This window comes from Panicum virgatum, chromosome 1N (assembly GCF_016808335.1).
Source record: "Panicum virgatum strain AP13 chromosome 1N, P.virgatum_v5, whole genome shotgun sequence".
NCBI classification, from domain to species: Eukaryota; Viridiplantae; Streptophyta; class Magnoliopsida; order Poales; family Poaceae; genus Panicum; species Panicum virgatum.
In genome coordinates, this window is record NC_053145.1 from 17,755,835 (window position 1) to 17,782,103 (window position 26,269).

Genomic DNA, 26,269 nt, shown 5'->3' on the forward strand with positions numbered 1-26,269 from the left:
GAAGTCATTGTTAAGGCCACTGGAATGTAGACGAAGTAGTTGTGGCCACCAAGTAGTCGCACTGTTTAAGGACGAAATAGTCTACCAAGCTACTGGGATGTACGAAGTAGCTGTGGCCACCAGGAAGTAGTCATACAGGAAGGAAGGAAGCAAGCAATCTCGTGAAGACGCTTCCTAAAAACTTGATTGCTCGCTCTCCCGTGCAGTATCTTCAGCGTGCCGCGATGGAGATGCCAATAGCAAAAAATAGAGGGAGAAGTGAGAGGTCTACTAGATAGGAATACCAAAGTGTTAAGGTGTGTGAGAATGAGAGGCTTGGCTCCTTGTAAATGTGATCGGAGAGGAAGAGTGGTGAACTTGGACACAACGATGGCCATCAATTCACATCATTAATCAATCATCAATTCTCTATTTTAATCACCAATTACAATCTAGCCATTACTTTCCTCGATTATCCATATGGTAGCCACTTCATATCTCCCCAGTGGATCTTTCAACTATTAATTTATCATTCAAATAAATGATCCTAGTCCAACTATTCCAACAGAAACACTCTGAATTTGCGATCTCTGGGTTAGACGTTGGGTGAGCCGCCCAAAGCTATGACCAATCTCAGCAGGTTTTCGTACGACGACCCGCCGGAGCAGCTGGCCGCCGACGCCCCCGCCTTCCACCTCGCCGCGCTGGCCTTTATCTCCTCGCTCGCCATGGCCTCCCTGACGTGCTCGGCGACCTGCTCCCTCCTGACCTCCGGGTCCAGCCGGACGCCGACGCCCCACACCTCGCAGGCGTACTTGCAGTTGGTGTACTGGTCCGAGAACCCCGGCCAGGACACCATCGGCACGCCGGCCGCCACGCCCTCGCACGTCGAGTTCCACCCGCTGTGCGTCAGGAAGCAGCCCACGGCCGGGTGGCGCAGCACCTGCTCCTGCGGGCACCACGCCGTCACGTGGCACCTCCCCGCCGCCGCAGCTGTGAACTCCGGCGGCAACACGCCCGGGCCGCCGCCGCCGCCGCGGACGAGGTTGTCCCTGATGCACCACAGGATAAGGTGGCCGCTCGCCGCGAGGCCCCACGCGAACTCGGCCAGCTGCTCCGGCGTCAGCACCGTGTGGCTGCCGAAGTTGACGTAGACGACGGAGCGCTGCCGCTCCTGCGCGTCCAACCACGCCAGGCACTCGGCGTCCTGCACTCCTGCTTCCACAGACTTAGGCCGGTCGAGTCGGCGGCGGCGGCGGCGCTGTCGAGGTTCTGTCGGAGGAGGGAGCCCAGAGGGCCGACGGTGTAGATGCGCGGGTACTCGGCTCGGAGAGCGGCGAGGACATCGGCCTCGAGGCCGTCGAAGGTGTTGAGGATGAGAGCGCCGGCCTTGGCGCATTTGTTGGCCTCCGACTCGTTGAAGCGGAGGCCGAAGTCGTTCGGGTCGGTGGTGCGGAGGAAGCTGGAGAAGTCGCCGAGGCGGATCGGCGGCATGCCGGGGATCCAGTCGATGACCGTCTTCTCGAGGTAGCCGTTGGTCAAGTAGCTCTCATCTGCATGCCCGAATCGAAGAATGATAAAGATGAACCGAGTGAAAGCGCGAGATTTGGGGGGTGCGTCGTGCTCATGCTCACCCTTGAGTGGCACGTATCCTCGCTCCTCGAGCTCCCGGAGCCTCATGTGCGTCATGAGCGCGGCGGCGCTTCCGGTCCAGAACGCCATGGTCGGGATCCCGAGCTCCCGCGCCACGCCCAGCGCGAAGCTCATCAGCATCGTGGGCAGCACGCAGGTGACCGGCGGCACGCCGGGCGTGGCGTTGAGCAGCGCGATGAGGTCCCTGAGCGGCGCCGCGCAGCGCGTGCTCGTGGACACGGCGAGGCCGCGGCCGTAGTCCTGCTTGCCGCGGTCGGCCTCGGAGAGCCCGTCCGGGATGGCCTCGAAGCGGAACCCCTCGCGGCCCCGCACGGCGCCGGCGCCCTCCGTGGCCTGCACGCGCCGGTGGTTGTGCTCGGTGTTGACGAAGGTGACGTAGACGCCGTGGCGGTGCAGCAGCTTGGCGACCTGCAGCGCCGGGTTGATGTTGCCGGCGCCCGGGTACGGCACAACCATGACGAACGGATACCTGGACAAGACGATCATCGACTGGATCCCCGGCGTGCCGCTGATCAGCCTCGGCGACATCTCGAGCTTCGTCCGCACCACCGACCCGGATGACTTTGGCCTCGGATTCTGCGAGTCCGAGGTCGGCAACTGCACCAAGGCCGGCGCCCTCATCCTCAACACCTTCGAGGAGCTCGACGCCGACGTCCTCGCCGCGCTCCGCTCCGAGTACGCCCGCGTCTACACCGTCCGACCCCTGGGCTGACAGCAACTTCACCGACTCGACCGGCCTGAGCCTGTGGAAGCAGGACGCGTAGTGCCTCGCGTGGCTGGACACGCAGGAGCCGCGCTCCGTCGTGTACGTCAACTTCGGCGGCCACACGGTGATGACGCCGAAGCAGATGGCCGAGTTCGCGTGGGGCCTCGCGGCGAGCGGCCGCCCGTTCCTCTGGTCCATCAGGGACGACGCCGTCCGCGGCGGCGGCCTGCCCCCGGCGTTCGTGGCCGAGACGGCGGGGCGCTGCCGCGTGACGGCGTGGTGCCCGCAGGAGCAGGTCCTGCTCCACCCAGCCGTGGGCTGCTTCCTGACGTACAAAGGGTGGAACTCGACGTGCGAGAGCCTCGCCGCCGGCGTGCCGATTGTGTGCTGGCCGGGGTTCGCGGACCAGTACATCAACTGGAAGTACGCCTGCGAGGTGGAAGGCGCGGAGCAGGTCGCGGCGCGCGTCAGGGAGGCCATGGAGAGCGGCCGGGAAGATAAAGGCCAGCGCGGCGAGGTGGAAGGCGGAGGCGTTGGCGGCCAGCTGCCCCGGCGGGTCGTCGTATGAGAACCTTCTGAGCTTGGTCACAGCGTTGGGCGGCTCACCCCACCCCAAAACCCCAAAGCCTGAAAAGTGACCCCAGATGTCACAAATTCACAATGTTTCTTTGCACTCTGCACCCTGAACTATAGTAATCCTTTTTTTTAGAATTGAACTATAGTAATCCGTGTGACCATGATATCAATAATTTTTTTTTTGATGGGCATGATGTCGATAACTAAATTAATTAAGCATGGGTGATGCTATAATCCTGGCAAAAATTAAGTAATTTCTTACTGGATGGATGTTCATCTGACAGCGTCCACTGTTGTTTCTTCTTCCCTCTATTCATGTGGAATGTTCGCCTTCTTCATTTAGCCGATTTGGGAGGGGTTATTGCGGTTTCACTTATTTTGCACAAAACGAAGCATTGTAGCTATTGCCGCAAAAAGTCGACCTCGCGTGCAACACACTGGAGTGGAAGATCTGCTTAAATAGCTTCTAGAGGATCGAGGCATGCCAGTTAGTTTGATCCTTAAGATAGATAAACTAAAGATCAAAGAGCCGATCGGCCAAAGGGCCGATGTAGCGATATCAGTCGATATCGACACTTTTATACAACTGACTATATATATGATGTAGACCCTGATAGTAATACGAACCAATCAGCCGATATTGATACATAATATTAATTCAAACATATATCCAGTCTGTCAGTTGAAAACTACTCACTGGAGCAAATTTTTGTTGTAGTTGATGCTCAAATGTGTATCTGTTTACTTCTCATGAGTCATGATCAAGCGCTCTTAACGAGCACCGCAGAACTAGGCTTTTTGAACCCTAAATTACATACTTCCTCCATTCCAAATTATAAGTTATTTCAATTTTTTTGGAGAGTCAAAATATTTGAAATTAGATCTACACGCTTTCATCTTGGGGTGATTTGCACGGTTTTATGAGTTGGAAGTGTAGATTGTTTGGTTTCATAGAGGAAGGATCAAAATCAGATGATTGTGAATTTGTGATAGTTTAGGGTTAGAAAACGAACTTTACCTTAGATATAAGCATTTTCAAGTTTGATAATCCAAAAGTTTGGAACCACGTGCGACCAACGGGAGCATGACACCTCACCTGCATATTGGCTGGCAGCTCGACCAAATGGGGGCATTAATTTGCTCAACGGAGCATGAGCATGCATTCGCCTTTACCGTTGCTGGTTGCACCCAAATTGCTGTGGGTTAGCGCAACATTAGCCAAGAACCAAACACCAGCCGAATTCCTTATACACGCCAAAACTTGTCTTGGCTGACTATGGCTGAGAACCAAAACTACTATGCGGTCCCCACCCACCCCCTCCGTGCTACCCATCTATATGTCACTGCTAGAAAAAAAAACCCATGAGCACCAGTTGTTAAGGGCCTTAGGTACCGGTTCTTGAAACTGGTACTACGAAGCCGAGACTAAAAGTCTTGCCTTCAGTACCGGCTAAATCAACCGGTACCTAATTAAGACTCTCTTGCCGGTAAAAGTCTTGCCGCTGATCCATGGCCGGGTCCGCCCGCCGAGGCCGCTGCTCCATGGCCGCGTCTGCGAACCGGCTGGCGCGCTCTGTGGACGCGTCCGCCAGCCGCGCTCCATGGCCGTCGCGCTCAATTCTCGCATTCGCCAGCTGCGCTCCATGGCCGCGTCTGCCAGCCGCCGCGGCCATCCTGTCCAGCCTAAGTTTGAGCGGAGCAAGGGCCGACAGCCTGTGAGGAGTGGAGGGAGGGCGCCTGAGAGGAGCGGAGGGAGGAGCGCCTGAGATGAGCCGGGTGGCGGCTTGGATCTGATAGGACATGGGAGGGAGAGAGAGAGATTTGAGGGAGAGAGAGATTGAGTTAGGGATTGGCTCGGGTATATGGGCTTTATTGGATTCGACCCATTAACTGAGGCGGTTTTCTATAATGTGTCCGCCAGTAAAAATAGTGGTATTAACACAGGCGGTCACGTTAAAGGTGATCGCCTGTGTTAATAGATTTTACGAGGCGGTTTCTGTAACCGTCTCAGTTAATAGGAAATGACCGCCTTTGTTAATGATGGGCATTAACAGAGGCGGTTATTTTTTGTGCCCGCCTAAGAGCTCCAAAAAAATGTTGCTATTAATTAGTTTTTGTATTAGTGTATTAGTACTGAGTCACATTCATACTGATACTTTTGGGGTAGACTTTTGACTTATTTTCTACCAGTGTGTATTCATAATTCCTCCATCTTCCCTCTGTGCCCTAAGTGGCCTCAGCCTATGGAGTAGGAGCATTGAGTTGTTGTGTTCCTCACTACAAGAAATCTACGCTTTTGCCGCTCAAGATATCATAGCAGGTTATTTACATTTCACTAGTAGGTATAGTTAACCTCATGGCAACATATCAATTATATTTCCATGAATTTTAAGCGTTGCAATATTATGCCACTTATGTTGCAATAGGTTATCTAAAAGTTGCAATATAAGAAGATCCGTTGGGACAGATCCACATATGTTGCAACCCAAAATTACATTATTGGGCGTCATCGCAATGATATTGTAACGATTTAAATAAGTTGTGATAAGTTTTTAGAATATGTTGCAATATTTTATTGTGACCTCACTTTGTACCACAGAATATACTTGGTCGCAACCTCACATTATATGACCACGAAGTATACTTTATTACAACGAGAATTATTGCCACACATATTTTTCGTGGCAATAGAAGTTGCTACTAGTATATATTGTGCCATGTTTTTGCCTCTAATACAACGATTTTTTTTACCATGGCAAAAGCCTCATCCTCGAGGCTCAAATGCGTGCGAGTTGTGCGCCAGAGCGTCGCATCGTATCGCCCGAAATATTTTTATTTTTAATCTTTTTAATATTATAATACGGGCCAAAAGTTATTTACACCGGGTAGCCCGTCTGGTCACAACAGGCTGAGTGGCGTGATAGACCTCCTCTGTCGCGCTGCGCGGCGCAATAGGGGTGCCACGTTGGCCGGCCGAGACATTGCGACGCCAGCGGACTGCCAACACGGCACCCTTGTCGCACCAAATGCAGTGGCGCGACAGACTTGTCGCACCAGCTCGGATGGCGCGACAAGGGCCTAATTGTGCCCTGCGCCTAACCCTCTTTCTCCCCTTCCCTCCTTTCTTCCTCCCGAGCCCGAGCGGACTCTGCTCCCCCCCCCCCCCCCCAAAAAAAAAGAAAAATCTGGCAACTTTGGGTCGGAAAAGTGGGGCACCACCCTGGGAACGAATGTAATCCCCTACTCTTTTCTATGTTTTAGCGCTTAATTTCGTTGGCATTAGAGGTTAATGGTCTTCAAGGTTTGATAGAGATTGTGGGATATGATGAACTAGATTAATGTAGTGCTTGATATGAGGCTTAGGAAATATGCAGGCCATTCTCTATCCGTTAAAGTTGTTGCATGGTTCGATTTTGTTAGCTATTGATACTGTTAAGGGAGTAGAAAAATGCCCGTGCATTGCTCCGGTTAAATAGTTATATTGAAGTTTGCACAATAGCAATATTGTAAAGTAAATTTAGCATGCAGTAAGGCACTATCTATGTTTTTGGTTACCTTGTATGATTTTTGGCTTTAATGATTCACAAATGACAACAAGTATAAATTGACTGTCTACATTGATTCTTTTATGTTGCCCTTACGTTGACTTATTATTGTCTTTACTTATTTTTTTATACTAATTAAAATTTCATTCATTATTTTGCAGGATGGAACACCCAATGGAACACCCAATGTTCCCCTGCTGGAGACTCTCTACGACTCCAAGCACCGCATGCACGTCCTAGTTGATAGATTAGAGGTAAGCAAATAACATGTTTTATTTCCTTTAATGGGTTCCTTGTATATAATTCTTATATTGCTTTTACTCTTCTATGTCTAGCTACTAATGCACATTTGTTTCCATTTCAGGTGTTGCAGCCGCTGAGGCTGCATTCTCACTCACCATTGAGGCGGGATGAGCGATATGCGACCTTCCTTCGTCGGCCGGGTTGCTGCCGCTTGCTCGAGTTGTTTGTGCCGACCTCCCGGCGATGGATGTGGCTCTTTTGACCGCTCTCATCGATCGGTGGAGGCCGGAGACACATTCCTTCCATTTGCCGTGTGGAGAGGCCACCATCACCATGCAAGATATGGCTATGATTCTTGGCTTGCCCTTGGAAGGAAATGCAGTAACGGCCATCATTCAAACAGATGGGTGGAAGGACATGGTGGAGGCTCTTATTAGGGTGAGGCCTCCTACACCATCAGATGGGGTGAAGGACAGGAAGACGTCCAGGGTAAGCTCGGGTTGGTTGAGGCAGCACTTCAACCATTGTCGTCCAGGGTAAGCTCGGGTTGGTTGAGGCAGCACTTCAACCATTGTCCTGCAGGAGCAGAGCTAACGGTGGTAGAGAGGCATGCCTATGTTTGGTTATGGCACCTCTTTGGTGGATTTTTTTGCCCCTATGGAAGTGGAAACACTGTATCATGGATGATCCTGCCAATCCTTGATCAACGGCGGGAGATCATTGGCACATATAGTTTTGGGTCAGTGACGCTTGGTTGGATGTACCGGTAGCTTTGTGATGCATGCAAACCTAGGTGGGTGTGCATATCTCCTTCAGATTTGGATTTGAGAGAGGTACCCAATGGGTTGGCCTTACCGTGGCGCACTAGAGGTACTTGACGACCACCTATTTTAACTGTGCTTAGTTGAAAATAATTCGGCTTTCAAACTCATGATATCTTGATTTTGTAGGCGTGGCCACACGAGGACGACGAATCAAGGCCGACAGTTGCATAGTGTTGGAAGAATGTGGTGGCTGTTAGAGGGGATCCTCTGCATCGGTACATGTGCTACATGCGCTAATCGTGTGGCTTTAGAAACATGTGTACAAGCTCGTAACGAAGGGCGCGATCTTGCTCATGAAGGTAATGAAATTATCAAAGCAGTTTGCAAAGAACCACACTTTCTCTGTAGAATTAGATTCCCAATCAACCAATGAATCGGTAAGATCAGCAGGCTCGTCCCCCACTCTAATTCATAAAGAAATAGTAAAGAAAAAAGAAAACAAATGACTCAGACAAGCTTTTGCTTGTACTTCAGGATCTTGAATGTCTTAAAGACTGCTCTTGCTACTATTTTAGAGCAGTAACTTGGGTAAAAGCAGAAAGAAAAGTCTGTAGTGGTGAGTTGCCTGGATGATTTTAGCTTGTGTGAATGTTTAGCTTAGTGTAATCTAGTACCCTAGACTCTAGCTTAGCGTGGATGTGTAGCTGGTGTGGATTCTTTGTGTGTGGTTGAATTTGAGAACTCAACTAGCTTGTGTGGATGTTTATTTCTATGCTTTCTTGAGCGATTGTCATTGAGCCACTACTAGAGTGTGTGTAATTCTCAAACATGCAGATTTATGCTTGAATTTTAGAACCACAATTCTCAAGCTTATAGTCTCCTTGTAAATTAAACATCTATAATTGTCAGTTGAGCATGCTATGTATTGTTCTAGCAAAAGCAGGAGGCAGAACGCAGCAAGCAGGAAACACAGGCACATGTACCACTGCATGTACATTGTTTAGCTTATTTTCAATTTATATAGTCTGTTGTTTATGTCCCTAATATGTGCGCTCTGAATATCTGTAGCCAGGGAGGCCTTATTGCTGTTTTGAAACATATGGCACTCTTTTGATTAGGATAGTTGAATGTCTTCTGTACTCTAGGCAATGTGACTTGCAGGTTCGGTCGTGCCACTACTGATGGCGCGGCAGAGCCATATCTGGAGAGCTTTTCTCGTACCATACAGAACGATGCGGCAGGCCTTCTCTATCGCACCACTGCATGTGACGCGATAAGGGTGCCGCTCGTAGGCGGCCTGCTGGCGCCGCGCTGTCTCAACCGGCTAGGGTGGCACTCTTATCACGCCACTCAGCATGGCGAGATCAAACTGGCTACCCCGTATAAATAACTTTTGACCCGGATTATTTTTAAAATAATATTAAAAAAGTTAAAAAAAGGCTATGTTGTTGTTGTTGTATTAAAAAAGTTAAAAAAAAGAATCATGTCATCGTGGTTGCAGACAACAAGGCCCACAAAACTAAGGTCCACATAACTATCGGCCCAGAATGCACAGAGATAATAATCACCACGATGCATCTACCACTACTAATAATATATGCTAGCTAGACAAATGAATAAACATTAGTCGTAGTAGATCAAAAGCAAAGAATCATAAAGCATTAGGATTGATATCTACGTAAGCCTTGATCAAGACAAGGCGTGGCTCTTGAACTCCACAATGGCTTCGCCTCGCAAACACAACCTTGGTGGCTAAGGTTTAGCCTAAATCATCTCCTAGATAACTTTGAAGACACTAGTACCAAGTACATAGAACCCCATCAACATCGGCTCGAAAACAGCATCATCACTGGTTCGGCCATCCGTTGGATTAGCGTCGGCGGTGATAGGGCGAGGCATCAGCGCCAGGTCCAGAACCGATGGTGTTGCCCGTTGAAGAAAGAAAAAAATTCATCGGCATTGCTCCTGCACGCTTGTTGGGTCCTTATCTGATTTTACCCGAACAGAAAGTAAAGAAAAAATAAGAGCTTCAAGACCTTCAGGAGAAAATAGAGTATATTTCACCGATGATCAAAAAGTTATCACAGTAGAAAAATTGGAGGGCATTTATATCCCTAGATCTCAGATTACATCACCGCGAAGGACCTCACGGTCTTTTACTTGACTCACGCTGCAAGTGTGAGTCTAACAGCCGAGTGACGTTTACGGCATGCAATCTACCATGACCCGCAGTCTTCACGTGTTTGGTCCCACAGCGCCACGCCATCCTAGTGACTCCGGAGGTTGGGGAGACCTCCAGTGCTGATCCTCCTTCGCACTGCCCACCTTCAATCTCCTTGCAAAGCTTCCCGCAGCACATTGGCTTGCCCGGATCCTCGAAAGTCCCCTTCGAAGGTTAACAGAAGCCCGGAGCTGTCCATCCTGTATCAAGATGTGTTATGTAACATGGTTGTTACGTCATAAGGCAACCTTCAGAGGTTTCTTGTGCAGGTTAACCGCAATCATGTGCGAACCCTCAACCTTTGGGTACCTCTCCTTGCGGAGGTTGCGATCCTCAACAACGCCACTGCATGCTGCCCCAAGTGCTGGGCCGTCGCCACCACCACTGCGACGTCGAACATGTCACCGCTGGATTATAATACGAACGGGCGATGATGCCGACAATCACTGTCAGTTGATTTGAACCGGCGTTGATGAGACATTTGAGATGAGTCATTGTTTAGTAGTGCTTGCAGCGGCCCTCAGCTCCCTATGTTGTGTATCCATTAGTTTCTAGTCGATTGATTGGATAAATAATTATACCTGGCCGTGGAATGGGTATTTATAGTCTTAAGGTGTTGTGGGATGAAAGACACCTCGATTAGGGCCGGACGGATCAGCCTAGAGGTTAAATCTTTTCAGGATAGTCGGTTTGGACACTAAATATATCCCCAATCAGACTTCCGACGTGGGAGGTATGGACTGTATAATATTTTCTGCACCTGCGATACTTGGACATTTCAATCATGAGTTTCCTTTGATTTTACCACCAAATTAATTGTCCAAATCATCAAATGTGGTTGCTTATCTTCCTTTGTGTGCTTGCAACGTCAAAGTTCCTTGTCCAATGTCCCCTAGATTTTCTGGAATAAAGGTTCATCAAATGTGGATGTATTTGTATTGCTAAATGGGCCAAACCAATCAATCGGCCTATGGGCTGTGGGCTGATCAGCCCACCCTTTTTTGGGTGGATTCCATATCCATCTTAAGATTTGAGTGTTTGAGATTCGTGCACTACTGTATCTCTTCTCTACTCCTAAAAATTGTCTAAAAGGGACGCCGGCTTGGTGCGACCAGCGCTTTGGTTCAGCCAACACGGAGTATCGCGCGTCTGATCAAGCGACCAGACGATCAAATGCAGCACGTCCGTCTATCGCGCGCCGATCAATTCGAATTCAAAATCCATCCATCATGGCCCGTGATCATTGCGCGCCCACCGCATCCCTCACGCCGGCGCTCTCGCCTCTGCCAACCCCCATTCTTCGCTGCCACATCCCTAAACCCTGCCCTCGCGCGGTCGCGCCGGCTCTTTCGCATCACCCTCTCTCTTGCCGCCACCGCTCCCCCCCCCCCCCCCCCCCCCTCGCGCTGCTATCGCCTAGCTCTCGCGCTCCCCGACGCCGCCGCTCCGACGTCCCCCGCCGCGCCTCCCTTTCCCCCCGGCCTCCTCTCCTCCGCGCCGCCAGTCAAGCATTGCTAGCCAGGCGAGCCTTCTGCTCAGGAAGCAGCTCAAGGGTACGAATCCGAACGCCTCCCTATTCTCTCCTCCTTTGTCGCCATTCGCCGCGATCGGCTCTTGATCTCTTGCGCCTTGTTGGTTGATTGTCGCAGATCTCGCAAAGAACCTCGTGGATGGGTTCTCTGCCGGGCTGGTGGATGATAGCAACGTCTTCGAGTGGCAGGACACCATCGTCGGCCCGCCTGACAACCTACAGTGATTTCGAATGTTGCCAGCAGCATCCGCTCTCCGACCCCAGCATTGCCCATCGTCCTGCCCCAGGCCGGCGTCTGGATCCTTCTCAACTGCAGCAGATCGTGGTCGCCCACGCAGCAAAAAAGCGACAGTTAAGGTAGCCGGCGTGGCATACTTGGATGTGTCCGGGGGCGCCAAGGCCATCTGCACCATCCAGTACTTCAATTTTTCTATCTGCACCAGATTCATACTATGCACACCGGGTGTTTGTGTTTTCGTCCAACCAATTTTCTCAATGTTGCAAATGTATAAACAACGGGTGATTTGAGTAGCAAGGTTCAACTATTTTTCTTATGTTTTTATTACTGAATGCCCTCTTCTATCCTAAAATTGCATAGCTATGGATATCAATGTTCAAAAAAGCGCTAGGCGGTATCTAGGCGGTGACCCACCGCCTAGAGCTTAGGCGGGATTAAGCGGGATTAGGCGTTTCAAGGCGTTTTTCTAGGCGGTACAATATAATACGTATACTTCACCATATACTCTAAAAAGAAAAGAAAAAATAAGAAACTAGTGGGCCTTGAATGGAAAAGAAAGACCCAAGGCAGCCCAAATAGCCCACCAGCCCACCTCCCCCACCTTATCTTTCCACCCGTGACCCAATGCCTCCTCACTTCGATGCGACGACGCCTCCCCGTCGTCCTCTCCGCTCGCCCCTGCCTCCTCTGCCCCGCCGCCCCTGCCTCTGCCACCGCCGAATCCTCTTCCCCTACCTCCTCCTCCTCCTCCTCCTCCGAGCACCTGCCCCAACCTCCTCTTCCGCCGCGGCGCCCGTCCCCTGCCTCCTCTTCCGCCGCGGCGCCCATCCCCTACCTCCTCTGCCGCCGCGCGACATCCCTGCCTCCTCTGCCGCGGCCACCGCAGGCCTCCTCCACTACGCACCTGCCCCAACCTCCTCCTCCGGCGCCGCCCATCCTGACCTCTGCCGCCACCATGGGGCGCCTAGGGGACCGCCTACCCCCTAGGCCAAGCGGGACCCCTCCGCCCAGCGCGTAAGCGCGCTTAGGCGGCCGCGGAATTCCGCCTTTTTGAACATTGATGGATATGCTTTTTCATGTTTTGAATGCAGGCTTGTTGGATAATTTGTGTGATTTCGATTTGTACATGTGTAAACTGAAAGATCATACAGATCTTCTGTTTCTTGGTGTAATTGAAAATATATGAGATCAGATCTATGAATTCTAATATCTTCATCCATCTATGACTCTGTTAGTAAGCAACTGGAATAATGATCTCTTCTCCATCCTCTGGTATTACAGTAGCAACTTACTGTTTTAGATGAAAAAAGAGCACTAGCCAGTTTCAATTGCTGTGTGTGGCATCATTGCCTCTTGAGAAGGAACCTAAAATGTTGTCTTTATAAAAGCTTATTTTCTATGCCACGTTTAATATACTAGCTTGCGTTAAACTCTGTGCATATCGTTATGCTTTACTGATACATATTTTTGCTAATAATTTTAGCTACTACTAATTGAGTGATAAACTTGATGCATCTTGCAGGCTTTCAGATGGAAGTAGTTAAAACTACTCATGCTGGGCATGCAAAATCTCTTATATCTACTTCTGATTTCAGCACATGTCCTAATGGTATGAATATTAAACATATAGATATGGTATTTATCTTGTTCTAAGGTACAGGCAACCATCTTAACTGTTCTAATGATATCTTGAATATTTTTTTGCAGGAGTTGTGTGTGTGGGTGGCGATGGAATTGTAAACGAGGTTCGACCTTGGTGTTCATATTGTAGTTGGTTAGTAATAATTATCTTATTTGCTACCTCATCATTTATAGCTCTACAGGTGCTCAATGGTCTTCTGCTCAGAAGTGATAGAACAGAAGCTGTATCGAATCCAGTTGGAATAATTCCTGCAGGCTCTGACAACTCACTCGTCTGCACTGTTTTGGGGGTTAGAGATCCTATTTCTGCATCAATATTAATTGTTAAGGTATGCTTAGTTTCTTCTTTTTCTCAAAGACCCCATTACTATCGTTACTATAGCGTTTTATCGTGACTTACAATAGGCCGGCGTCTGGATCCTTCTCAACTGCAGCAGATCCGGGTCGCCCGCACAGCAAAAAAGTGACAGCTAAGGTACATTAATACTGCTATTTTCATTTTCTCTTTTAATACTGCTGCTTCCAGTACCCTAAACTGTACTAACATCCCTTGTTTGTATTCAGGTACATTCAATCAGGTAACAAAGAAGGCTGGAAAGAAGAGTATTCTATTAATGGACAGGTAAAGAACTTATCTTTGAGATGCTTCTTCATTTTTGAGTCATGCAAGAGCAACTACAATGTGCATCGTGTAGTCCTATTGTTGATTCAACAGTGCCTGCATATATTCACAAACTAAGTTAATTGGATTTTAAAGAATAATAGGCCATCAAATGAGCAGTTGCGAATTCGAATAGTTCTGTTCACCACAATAATTTGCGTTAAGTTAGGAATTTGAGCTTGTTGCAAAAATATTTCGACGGGCGCTTCTCTCTGTCTATCTCTCTCACACTCTCTCATATGGTATTACATAGTAATTCAGTCAAAAATACATACATTTGAACTCTATTGTTTACTGCCGTTCTAATGACCTCTGCCTCCTTTCTTTAAGCAGGAAACAGCCAATATTCCAAATAATTACATCCTACCAAGGGGTGGGAAAACACAACCAAGGAAGCAACAGGTAAGTCAAAGGGAAAAAAACAAAATATCTATTAAATTCCAGGTATTTTTTTTGTCACATCAAGCATACAGGAATTATATACTAACGGTTCTGTTCTGAAATTTTGTAGCACCTTGATTATGGATTGGTTGCATGCCAGGTATTGGTTGTTGATCTAACCCATGAGCTTGCACAACAAATTGAGAAGGTCATGCGGATCGAGATTTGTTCTTCCAAACACTGTTGTTCGCTAAATTACTTTTGTTCAGGTCCAACCCATGCCTTTCTTCTTTTCCAGCTATAATCAGACCACATTTTCTTTTAATACGGCTACAACAGTATGCTTGAAACTGTGACAAACAACCGCTTGCTCCAAATCTAGAATCCGAAAAAAATACATCCGTGCTCCAAATCCTTGCTTCAGTTCACTTATATGGCTTCCCATGCTTGCGAGTAACAAATTTTCCTTCTCTCTGTTGTGCTCTTCTTTTCAGATAGGGGATATCCTTCTTATAAGCTACACGACAAGGCTTTGCAGCAAGGGTGCCATTAGTGCTGATTGGTTGCAGTGCTGAAGCAGGTAGCAGCATAAAGCTCAGGGGCAATAGCAGCAAGCCATGTGTTTTCTGTTACATCCTTTCATCAGGATTATAACTGTCTACCGTCATGAAAAAGTAATGTGTATTTAGATTCCTATTAGAATACTAAACAATATCTCCATAGATTACATGTTCCATTATAAACATGTGCATTCTACGTTTGCTTATCTTGGAAAAATATAGTGTGTGTTTTGTGCAAAGTACTCGTAAAATAGAATTTATCGTACATTTGAATGTGTATATAGTTGACCTTGGTGACAATGGTGTACGGACAAGTTTAATTTATCTCAATACTTTTTAGAACAACGACATATGATGAATATTGTTATTCTTGGCTGATTTGATGAATATTGTTATTCTTGGCTGATTTACATCTGTTTATATTTAATTTTTTATTCCCGTAGCAACGCACGGGTATTTAACTAGTCAACCACCAAAAAGCGGACCACGCTTGCAGGTGGAGCAACATGAAGCGCAAGAAAGCGGCTAGGTATTAGTGCCTAGAAGACACGTGTCACAACATGATAGGTGGAAGTGGATGTGATGCTTAAGGAATTTCAAACTTCAAATGGTATGCCCCCTTAAACAATGAATCCAATTGGAAATCCGATTGAACTATAATATTCATTGCAATTAACGCAACAAGATGACATCCAATATGTTATTTAAAATTTTATTTTCATAATTCAACATTTTCATATACTAGTTCAACATTTTGGTATTTGGACATACTGATTCAATATTTCTACATAAAATGTTGATCCAGTTCATCTAAATTGTTGAACTAAAACTAATGAAATGTTCAATTTAGTATTTGGAAATGATGAGTATGTTTTGGACATAATAGATGAGCAGCCCTTAGCATATATAAGGTCAGTCTCAATGAAAGTTTCACGAAGGATTTCATAGCATTAAGTATATATCATCAACTTTGCTGACATGGTAAGGAGAGAGAATGATAGAGTTTCATGGGATGTGAGGAGAGTTTTATCACCATGAAACTCATCTGGCACAATTATCTAGTTCCTAGTCTAGGTAACTGTGCTCATGAAATTCCCACTGAGACTAGCCTAAAAACATTGATGGAAAAAAAAGTAGCTCCATTACCCTGGTTTGGCCCGCCTAATGATAGACTGCTGCCCAAACTAAGTCAGTGATAGCTGCCGCTGCTGCTTGTTCGTAGTCCCAGCTAGTGAGGATGATTTAAAGGCAGCGAATCCTCCTAGCTAGTTCTCGAGAGTGGGAAACCGGTGTGTGGGAAAACAGTCGCTGCCGTCTATTTTTTGTTTTCCACGTGAAAAAAGACAGCAGGCCGGGATGGAGCCCCTCGCCTTATGCTAATTGGGCTTTGGGCTTTAAAGATACAACTCCTATTTTTCTTCAAGACAAATAGGGAGGCTCCTTTTTGGGTCCTATTGATGCTGACCTTCATTGTGTAGGCTCCTTGCAATGTCCAGTCCAAAGTTCCGGTTCAAATCAAGCTGGTACAAAAATTGCATGTTTAGGTTGTATTTTTTTAATTTCAAAATAGTCCAAAATACATGATATATGCAAATATAGGGTTATTTCAAATGCCAATTGATAGTTTAGTATGAGAATTAATAAAAAACACTGCTAAGAAAGTGTTCAAAACGTATCATAATTGAACGCCAACCACTATAAATCAAGAGCTACTTAAGATTTAAAATTTTCCTTGATGTAGATAAAAAACATACCTAAAAACTCTATTTGAGTATATAGGTGATTTGTTTACCCTTCATATGATTTGTTTACTCTATTTGAGTTGATAGGTGATTTGTTTACCCTTCAAAAATCTCTAAATGTTTTAGTAGTTAATCTAAATCAAGTGCAAATTTTGTTTCAAAAAATATATCAAGTGCAAATTATTTTGTTTGGATCTGGCATCACATCTACCTAATATTTAAAATTAAATTTCTTCTTAAAAAGCTATATTTGATTTTTAACAGAAGCTGATTACCTTAAGATGATTCTAAAAATCAAAAAAACATTTTGAGTATATGACCTAAAACAGTAGATACGCAATGGAAAGAAATTGATTCCACTACTCAGTGCTCACTACACAAACTTAATTTATCACCACCTGTTCAGCGGTCACTGGATTTGTTACTACTTCTGGTTCTGAACTAGTGATGGAAATTGGACATCACTCCTGGTTCAAGCCACGAACCAGTTCGAGTCATCAACCGGGTGGTGATAGCCATGGAAAAAATAGTATTAAAATCTTATATGGAACTTACTACCACATGATCAGCCAATGTGATTTTTACAAGAAAAATGCGAAGTGTGCATTCAAGATTTGAACCCACACCTTATAGGTTGTGCAACACCTCTATATTAACTACATAGTCGATCACTTGTGACAACCTAACTAAGGTTGTTCTTTTTTACTAACTTCTTTAAATCTTAATATTACATATTTAGTCGTTAAAACAATGTAAATAAAAGGTTGTCAACTACAGAGCTATAGATCTTGTCGATCACTTAAACTTTGATGTTGTCCTTGTTTTCCTTTGAGGTCATTTGATAGGTGTGAGGATTTATACCGAATATTTGGACATGTAAAAAATCTCAGATAAAAAGTTGTGAACTAGAAAGGTTTATCTATAGTTGAACTCTATAATTTTAGAATAAGTTAAAATTTATACCCTCAACTTATAACAATATCTAGTTTATACTCTTAAACTATCACAAAAGTCCAAGTTCGAACCTTGAACTACAAAACTGGATAATGAAGGTCACTCAACTATTGAAGCGGGGCAAATTTGGCCCCTTTAGTATTAAATTTTAATTAAAAATTTATAAGTTACTTATTTTAAATCAGAAAATTACGAAATGGATGCCAACATGTTTCTAAAAATGTAACTATGTATTGGCACTCTACTTTTCAGTTATTCAAATTCAAATTTTTCATATTTTTCATATTTGTTTTCTTCTACTTATACCAATTATTTTGAATAACTAAGATTCTAGTGCAGCACCAATAGATAGGTTACATTTTTATAAATATTAATACCATTGTATTTTTTATTTGAAATGAATTAGTTTTTATTTGTTAGATCTAAGCATGATTTTTTAATTTTCTTGAAAAAATTCAAAACTACATTTGAAACCATTCAAAAGGGCCAAATTTGTCTTGTTTATATAGTTGGATGGCCTCCGTTATCCAATTTTGTAGTCAAAGGTTGGAATCAGACATGTGTGATAGATTGAGAGTATAAGTGGGACTTTTCCTTTTGTATATAGCTGAACTCTGCAATTTTAGAATAAGCTAAAGTTTATATTCATCCAACTCAGTATGGAAACTCACCTATAATCACTAGTACTCTATACTGTCACACCCGGTTTTAAGGACAAAACCGAATGCATAGCTATATGTATGCCAGGATCAAGTTTCATACATATAGAGACATCATAAGTGAATAATCAGTAACAGTATCACGAAAAAGAGAACTAAAACAAATAAAAGACTATCAGAGTTTACAGCTTATCATGGAAACGAAGGCTCCAAACTTCACAGGCAATCGACTGGGGGTTGTGCATGCCTAGAACTCAGCATCATCTTCAGAAAACTTCATACACCTTCTCCTTCTGAGCAGCAGTAAGCAAGGGTGAGTACACTTATGGTTGGTACTCAGCAAGGCCACAAGAAATAACCAGAATGTGATTTATATCCATCTTTAAGTTTATTAATCATGTGAGGGTCCAAGCCGCTCTTGACCGTGAGTACGGTTAACCGGTTAGTTTTAACTCTGCAGAGGTTGTACACTTTCACCACAATTCGCGTAAAAGTTCCGAAGAACTTTGAACCCAACCACGCATATGTGCTGATCAGGCACAATACCACACTTCCGAGGTGTGATTGCATAGGGACGCTACGAGGCCTTTACAAAGAATTCCTATATGTATGTGTTGGTCCCTGCCGTGCGGTCCCTCAGAAGACGCAGGTTCCTTCACCCGCTCCACAACACAAACTCATAACCACCAAGCGGAACAACCCCAACACAACATATAGTTCATCTAATTACTTAGCCAAGACCAGAGCCCATTAGTATTGTGGTTGTACGGTTTTCTTGGGTGGTTCTCCATGTTCCAATTAAATCATATCATCTTGTGAATAAAGCATAGATAGAAAGATGGTTAGGGTCACTTGCCTTTCTCCAACGAAAAGCTACTCTTACTGCTCTTCAGCTCTTGCTTGCATGGAAAACTTGACCTTCAAACTTCGAACATCGATACTTCTACTCGGAGCAATCAACGAGCAACCATACAAAGCAAACAAAAAGATACAACTAAGAACAATACACCAAACAAGATAAAAGCTTTGAAAGAACGCACTAAAGGATAGGGCTCGTTGCTATGGTTACGAGAGCGCAAGAAACGCGGAAAACGGAACTAAAACGGCGATTCTTCAGAATATACGGTGCTTCAGAGATCTAGTCGCGATTAACTAAAGAGTTAAGAGCTAGCGGAAAGATTTGCAAGACACAGAAAACTGTGCTCACAGAGGATAACAAGGTCACAAAGCTATCGCACACGTTGCAAGGATCACGTGAGCGCAAGAATCGATAAAAAATGGAGCTAAAACGAAGAAGATATGGCTAAAACAAGATTCTAGGGACTTGTTTGCAATAGATTTAAACTTTCAGGGGCTAGCTCTAAAGAAACTAGGGACTAAAACGAGATTTAACCTAAGATACAGGGGCTAGCTTGCAAAACAACGCACTAAGGATGGCGGGTTCTATTTTGGAAAAGCTCAGGGTGTTTTCCGTAAAGATTTGGACTAAAACAGAAATAGTTTTGAACTGCGATGCACGGAGGGTTGATTTTGGAAAAACAGAGGGGTTTATTTGCAAAAATGACCACGGTTGAACGGTATTTGGTTTAGTTGACTCGGGTCATATTAGATCTGGGCCGCTGGATCTAAATCGGACGGCGGGAGTGGATTGGGGTGGGCTGGCGGCGGCGCAGAGCTAGAGCGGGCGGAGCGGAGCTCGCGGCGGCGCATGGCGGATGGCGGCGACGGCGAACAAGACCGAGCGGAGCAGAGCGAGAGAGAGAGGGAAGAAAAGACGGAGGAAGTTGCTCACCGGAGAAGAAGGAAATCGTCGGAGTCGAGGAAGAAGGCACGGGGTCGACGGCGAAATGGCGACGACTCACGAGAAGGAAGACACCACGACGAAGAGGACAACGAGCTGAGAACTGGGGTGGCGTCGGATTTCACCGGAGATGCACGGATGCGGAGGATGGTGGGATTCTGGGGAAAAGATTATTTTAGGGATTCCCAAACAAGGAGCCTCCCTATGGGTAGTCTATATTTTTGTGTGGAGTTGCCATGAGAGGTTGGTTTAATATATAGAGAGAAAAGTCTCGCCATCCCACATCAACTAGCAATGTGGTACTAAACCTCCCTCCCATGCTAATGGGCTTTACGTGCCTTTAGCCCATTAGGGAACACATGAATGGGCCCTTGAGGTCCATTAGGGATTTATGCACTTTTGATAGACTTAGCCCATTTAAAATTTCGGAATTAATTATTTTCGAAATTAAAATAATTCTAGAAAAATCTAGAATTCATATTTAAAGTCCGAAAAATATTCCAAATGGCCCGAAAATTCTAGGAAAAATCCTAGAAATATATTGGGACCTAACGAACTCAAATAAAATATTTGGAGCTCATGAGAAGATTTGGAAGAGCCTCTAAAAATTAGAGTTTGCTCTAGGGAAAATGGGAAAAGAATCCAGAAAAATCCGGAAAATTCCCGGGAAGAATTTTTGATGATAGAACACGTTTTGAAAGGTTTTCACACTCAACAACACTATGCATGTGACATGAATGCATCACCAGAAGAACAACATCATTTAATTTGAAAAACAACCAATATTTATTTTCTTTTACACTAAATTCTCTGTGAAGAAAATTAAATGTTGAGAAAATTTTAAAATTTTGAGAAAATTGTTGTTTTATTTTTAATTTTAATCACATCCTGAAATTCAAAAATTTCAGGGTGTGACATATACTCTATACACCCTGGAAGTGGAGGTCTGGTAGCGCTCCTGGGACCGTTCCGTCACTCATGGGTCGACACGTCGCTTGCTTTGCTTGAGCCAGCGGGGAGGGACGCCCGACGCGGGCCCTGCTTTTTCCGCCACCGCCTTCTGCGGGCGCTGCGGCTCGTGTACCTTATCGCGGAAGAAAAGGGAGCGACGAGAGGTACTCTGGATTTTTGGCCCAGGTCGAGACCGTGGCCTGTGGCCCTTTGCCGCCACCGTCGGCCGATCCAGCCTGCTGGGCTTGGGCCGTTGCGTGTGTCGTCGGTTCCTGCTCATAAAATATAAAATCGGCAAGCGCCTGTTCCTCTGTGTCGTTCCCCTTCCGGCTTCCTCGCCGTCGTCGCCGACTCCGATGGGTCACTGCCGACCTTTCACGCATCCCCTCTCGCTGCTGGTACTGTTCCTCGCCACACCCTCTCTCACTGCACCATTCCGACGAGATCAAAAAGCCGTCAACAGTTCGGGTCGCAGCCTCGGCCCTCATCCGCCCAACGCCCCAACTGCTTCCTCACCGCCCCGTCACCCTTCATCTGCTTGTAGTTCTCGATTGGACCGACATCAAACTTTGTAGCTCTACTGCCAGCAAGATGAAAGGGACAGCTCCGAAGAACAGCGATGGTGGGTGAGTGCCTGAGTCTCTCTCTCTCTCTCTCTCTCTCTCTCTCGACCTGATTTGATTTTGGAGGGTAGTAATCTTTTTTATGTTTGCATAGCCCGTCTCAAAAAATCAGCGTTAGATGGTTAAAATAAGTAACCTCTTATCGCTGAAGAAAAGTAGCATTAGTGAATACATTCAGATGTCTACCGCTCTTCATGCTAGATTGATGCTGCGTTGTTAGTTCCACATGATCTAATGTATTTTTTCTTCTAATCATATATTTGACTATTTTCTGCATGAAATTGTCCACAAAATTTGATTAGTAACATGGCTGGGTATGCATGGAGTGGCAGAGTTCAACTCTGAATCCTCAGCAGTGCAATTGTATTCATCAGAAATCAGGATATGCATTGCCGATATGAAGCCCTTCCATCGACCTTGCTCCATAGCAGCGGACTGATCTAGCAATGGTTTGGTGTTGCTCTTAGGCTTAATTTCATCAATGTTCAAAGTGCGGCATCCATGGTCCTGAACACACCAATTAATATTTCTTCGCTTTTACCTTTTCTGCCCCTACCTACACTAATCAGTAGTTTCTAATTTGTATGTTCACGTAATATAAGTAGGACTAAATTTTTTTTGGATTTGTATAGCGTCATATGTTTCTGCTTATACAAATAGCTTAAGCCTTTTTTTTTCAAATTACTCTTGACAGTTTATCTAACAAAATAACCAACAATATGCACAATTGAGTCTTTGTAAAGTTGAAATTGCAAGTTCTTTAAAATTGCTGTGTTTTTTTATTGTGGTTTCAGATGACCTTTTAGTTTAATAATAAATGTAAATGTGATACACATACATTAGCTCCTAAAAGTAATTTATCAGCAAACATATAAAACATTCACATACATGGCTGTTGACTTGACATATTTCTACTGTGATAAGACATCTTCTTTGATAAGGCTCAAATTCTTCAGCATGGCAACCATGTGTAACTTTTTTTTTTGAAACAACCATAAGGTAGTTTGTTCCCCATTTTCCCTGATTCCCTTGCTGCTTCAGTTTTGATGTGTTTCTTCTGTCAACCAAAGTACTTTACTCCATACTCTAATATGAAAGAAATACTGCTGCCTTTGCATACATGTTCTTCTAATATGATAAATCGATAACACCCAATTGGCGGCTAATTGTACTACCTCATCATATCTTCGCAGTATACCCTGCTTCGCTTTGGCCTGGCTCATTCAACATGTTCAGCATTCAAACAACAAAGAAACCACCGTTTTTTGGGAACGGCGCAGCGTAGCGCGCCAATTTTCCTAGTTATTATATTTTGTAGTCGAACGATACAAATCTAACTTTATTATAATTTGAGGGTGTAAACGGGAATTTTATTTTTTAAATATGTAGTTAAAGTTTATCTTCGTTCAACTTAGTATGAAAACTGACCTATAATCATCAATTATTATTATTTAATATGTATAAATATAAGCAAATAAATACTATGAATATAAAAAATTGAAACTGAATAAATAATAAGTAGAGTGCCAATAGATATTTTACATTTTTAGAAACCTTTTGGTACCCATTTCATATTTTTCTGATTTAATATGAATTAGTTTTAAAATTTTGGATCTAATTATGATTTTTTTATTTTTCATAAAATGAAAAACCACCGTTGAAACCACCTAAAAAACCAAACTTCCCTAGTTTAGATAGTTGAATGGTCCTTGTTATCTGATTTTGTAGTTAAAGGTTGAAAATCGAAGTTCTAACCGTTCGAGTGTGTAAACTAGACTTTTTTCTTAACTGGCAGTAGTACACCATCACTGCCAGTCTTCAAAGCAACCAGCAGCGATAAACCTGTGGAAAATAGTTTGTATCATAGTGATTGGTTTTGTTCTTCCATCCGTGTTGCACGCACAAGGCCCGCAAGAAATGAAATATAGACGGTGTTCGATCAAGTAAATATTTCTTTACATCTGCAAGTGAGAAAAGGAGATGCAAAAAATTGACAAAGCAGCAAAGATCCATATGGAAATATGGGGCATGTCACCTCTTGTTCAAATCAAACCACTGATCCTTCAGACACTTCTATCGTGACTGTATCTATAATTCTATATAGGGTTATGCAAGGTGCATGTCCCTGAGATGTTCGAATGGAGGAATTGTAAAATTTGGTTTTATTTGAAATCTACTTCCTGTGTTCTAAAAAAACAAGTCGTCCTATGAATTTAAGAATAAATTAATAAGAAGGTAAAATGACTATGATTGTCCCTATTTATTATCTATATTTGGCACTAATTGATTCTTACATGCAATACACTTTCTAAATATAATAAGGATCTGTCTCCTCATCAGGTGACTTAGATATTGCAATCTCGTAAGTCACTTGTAACACTAGACACAAAAACAAGACAAAAAACAAAATAAAACACAACAAAAATAAAACAAGACACATAGATTGATCTTGGATGGAATCCAAGGGTCCATGTTGGTGACTTACGCAAATACAAGATCTAAATCACCTTAAAACGAGTAAATCTCATATAATAAGATGACTTGTTTTTGGGACAAATTTTGAATCCTAGAATGACTTCTTTTTTTTTTGGATGGAGGGAGTAGAATTTATAGGGAAATTGCCTACCTTTGCCTTAACCAGGTTCAATTGTGACACATGTCATACTCCATTTAAGGTAAGTTATTTGCTCCAAAATTTAGAATCTTTGCACTGGGATTCACCACCATGATGCATCATGTGGATGCATTGGATTCCTCCAAGCATATTTGGGAACTATACAGCGGTTAAAAAAGTCAGGGGGCAAATGCGTATACAAAATATGGCATGAAAGTCAAAGGCAAGAGCCCTACCAAACCATTGAGAAGAGCAGGAAGCACAGTTCTATAAATCACGACCAAACTTCACCATATTTTGTGGATGACAGAAACAAGCCAATTTTATTTAAGGCGATTAAAATTGCTGAAAATCCAATACTTTTTTTTATTGACGCTAACTAAACAGACACTTTTGCATTGTGTATCAGTCCAAGTCCAACAACTGATCCTTCAGCTCTCGTGTGTGCCGCTGAGCGCTCTCACCATGGTCAGCAGGTTCTCAAACGACGAGCCGCCGGGGCTGGTGGCCGTCTCCGCCTCCTCCTTCCACTTGGCCGCCCTCCTCCTCATCTCCTCGCTCTCCATGGCCTCCCTGACGTGCGCGGCGACCTGCTCCCTCCACACCTCCGGGTCCAGCCGGACGCCGACGCCCCACACCTCGCAGGCGTACTTGCAGTTGGTGTACTGGTCCGAGAACCCCGGCCAGCACACCATCGGCACGCCGGCGGCCACGCCCTCGCACGTCGAGTTCCACCCGCTGTGCGTCAGGAAGCAGCCCACGGCCGGGTGGCGCAGCACCTGCTCCTGCGGGCACCACGCCGTCACGTGGCACCTCCCCGCCGCTGCAGCCCAGAAGTCCGGGGGCAGCACGGCCGGGCCGCCGCCGCCGCCGCGGACGAGGTTGTCCCTGATGCACCATAGGATCAGGTGGCCGCTCGCCGCGAGGCCCCAGGCGAACTCGGCCAGCTGCTCCGGCGTCAGCACCGTGTGGCTGCCGAAGTTGACGTAGACGACGGAGCGCTGCCGCTCCTGCGCGTCCAGCCACGCCAGGCACTCGGCGTCCTGCTTCCACAGGCTTAGGCCGGTCGAGTCGTCGGCGGCGGCGGCGCTATCGAGGTTCTGTCGGAGGAGGGAGCCCAGAGGGCCGACGGTGTAGATGCGCGGGTACTCGGCTCGGAGAGCGGCGAGGACGTCGGCCTCGAGGCCGTCGAAGGTGTTGAGGATGAGAGCGCCGGCCTTGGCGCATTTGTTGGCCTCCGACTCGTTGAAGCGGAGGCCGAAGTCGTTCGGGTCGGTGGTGCGGAGGAAGCTGGAGAAGTCGCCGAGGCGGATCGGCGGCATGCCGGGGATCCAGTCGATGACCGTCTTCTCGAGGTAGCCGTTGGTCAAGTAGCTCTCATCTGCATGCCCGAATCGAAGAATGATAAAGATGAACCGAGTGAAAGCGTGCGAGATTTGGGGGGGTGCGTCGTGCTCATGCTCACCCTTGAGTGGCACGTATCCTCGCTCCTCGAGCTCCCGGAGCCTCATGTGCGTCATGAGCGCGGCGGCGCTGCCGGTCCAGAACGCCATGGTCGGGATCCCGAGCTCCCGCGCCACGCCCAGCGCGAAGCTCATCAGCATCGTGGGCAGCACGCAGGTGACCGGCGGCACGCCGGGTGTGGCGTTGAGCAGCGCGATGAGGTCCCTGAGCGGCGCCGCGCAGCGCGTGCTCGTGGACACGGCGAGGCCGCGGCCGTAGTCCTGCTTGCCGCGGTCGGCCTCGGAGAGCCCGTCCGGGGTTGTGCTCGGTGTTGACGAAGGTGACGTAGACGCCGTGGCGGTGCAGCAGCTTGGCGACCTGCAGCGCCGGGTTGATGTTGCCGGCGCCCGGGTACGGCACAACCATGACGTGCGGCCTCGCCATGGCCGCAAAGGATCTTGCACGCTCGAAGACAAAGTTGGCCTCGATAGAGATCGGATCGGGTCTGATCTTCCCCACTCCCCAGGATATAAAAATCGAAAGACGCGGATAATGAAACCGAGGAGGAAATGGCCGTTCAGGTGCAGACGGCAGACTGCAGACAAGAGCGCCTACGCCATTGAAAGATGCTCCCGGGCTAACTTTTCGCTTGTCGCCAGCCGGCCGCTCGGTTTTGAGTCTTTGGGCAAGATAGCGACGTCAAAAACTTTAGAGCAAAGATAATGATTTAATCCGCTGGTGACGGCAGAAATCTTCAGTCCTTAGCTCTCCACTATTAATACA

General features: G+C 46.0%; 1 long non-coding RNA gene and 1 pseudogene across 1 annotated transcript; one reads left to right on the top strand and one right to left on the bottom strand.

The window, feature by feature from the left end:
- Positions 1-474: 474 nt before the first annotated feature.
- On the bottom strand, positions 475-26,269 carry LOC120655394 (annotated as a pseudogene).
- On the top strand, positions 12,933-13,486 carry LOC120655395. Its single transcript, XR_005667477.1, has 3 exons — positions 12,933-13,065; positions 13,164-13,201; positions 13,280-13,486. It is a non-coding gene; the product is annotated as an uncharacterized LOC120655395 (long non-coding RNA).